Genomic DNA, 1686 nt, shown 5'->3' with positions numbered 1-1686 from the left:
ATTTTGCTTATTGCAGTGCAGTGTTATCAATAAATGACAAGATGTTGGAAAGCACTGCCATGTCCAGTATTATTTAAAAAATTGATTTTGAATAAATGATGGCAAATGTATGGGATGGAATATTATTTGGTTGTTAAAATATCCATTAAATACTTAAATGTTAAATGCTGGGAAAACAAAATGGTATGTGTGCTCTACCACAGTTTTGTTAAATTTATGTTGTGGAAGGTGGCCTGCAAAAGTGAGAATAGTGTAAAATGTGAGAGCACAAAGCTCTCAGACAATTTGAGAATTATCTCCTCAAGTGGTTATTCATTCTGTTTCTGGTCACCTACCTTATTCACAGGGCTCAGCACTGATTTACTTCTGGCTCATTTCCAAAACCAAATGCTCAGTGGTGAAGTCTTCCCTTTGTTGGGGATATTCGAAGGAGCATGTCACAGGCCACATATGCTTTGAGTAATGGAAGCATCAATGAAATTAAGTCCACATTTTTCTAAGAGAACTATTTTATAGAGGCCCAAGCATTTGGATGATCAAGTTGATATTTGAAAGGTGAATTTTATTGCTTCTTTATACCTTTAGTCATACCTGGACACTGAATTGATTTACTCTTCAGAAGGGGAAAGTCATAGGGGAAAGTCATAAGATCCAACATAACAGCAAGGCGGAATCATAGAGTGGCTACATGATCCATTTGCCATGGCTAAGGGTGAAAAGTGGAACCCTATTTGGGGCTCTTTATTTGAGAGTCATCTTTGGAAATGTAGAAGGCCTTTGAGCTTCAGTTATCTTTTCTTCTCTTTTTAAATTTTTGTCTGATAAAGGCTTCTCATCTGAATGAAATGTAGGCTTTGACATCACCTATGGTAGCATCATCTAAGAACTACAGTGTGTTGACAACTGTCTTGTGAGTACTTCACAGTGGATGATTTTCAATGGATGACGTTTAGAGTAAACACGAACTGCTTTCAGATAGAGTTCACACATTTGTGTGTAAAAAGAAAACTCCCGGGCTTCCCTGGTGGCGCAGTGGTTGAGAGTCTGCCTGCCGATGCAGGGGACACGGGTTCATGCCCCGGGCCAGGAGGATCCCACATGCCGCGGAGTGGCTAGGCCCGTGAGGCATGGCCGCTAAGCCTGCGCGTCTGGAGCCTGTGCTCCACAACGGGAGAGGCCACAACGGAAGAGGCCACAACAGTGAGAGGCCCGCGTACTGCAAAAAAAAAAAGAAAACTCCCAACCTGCAGTATTATTAAAAAGCAATTATATTAGCTTCAATATCGTACCTTTTTCAGCATATAGACTTGTTTATTCAATGCTGTGTTAATTCTTCAAGATTATTTAGGAAATAAATTCAGTGCACAAATAAACAAGTATTTACTGAAACCTCTAACAGTATAGACAAGGTATGTTAGTACTTACAATGATAAAAAGACACAATCTTGATTTCAAGAAATTTAAGATAAAGGTGACAGGGGCAGGGGTCGATGGGAAGGGGAGGGGTTGGTAGGGCTGGTGGTACAAAAGGGACAATAAGTATCTAAATAACCATAAAACAAGACTATAAGAAATGCAGTACTATAGGTATAAACAATGAGCTATGGACTCTGGAGTTTAGATATCATTAACTTCTTTTGGGAAAGACTTCATGGAGGAGATGACATTTATAAAGCAAATGAAATA

The sequence above is a fragment of the Phocoena sinus genome, chromosome 9, assembly GCF_008692025.1.
Source record: "Phocoena sinus isolate mPhoSin1 chromosome 9, mPhoSin1.pri, whole genome shotgun sequence".
Classification (NCBI taxonomy): Eukaryota; Metazoa; Chordata; class Mammalia; order Artiodactyla; family Phocoenidae; genus Phocoena; species Phocoena sinus.
This window is presented reverse-complemented; position numbering follows the sequence as displayed.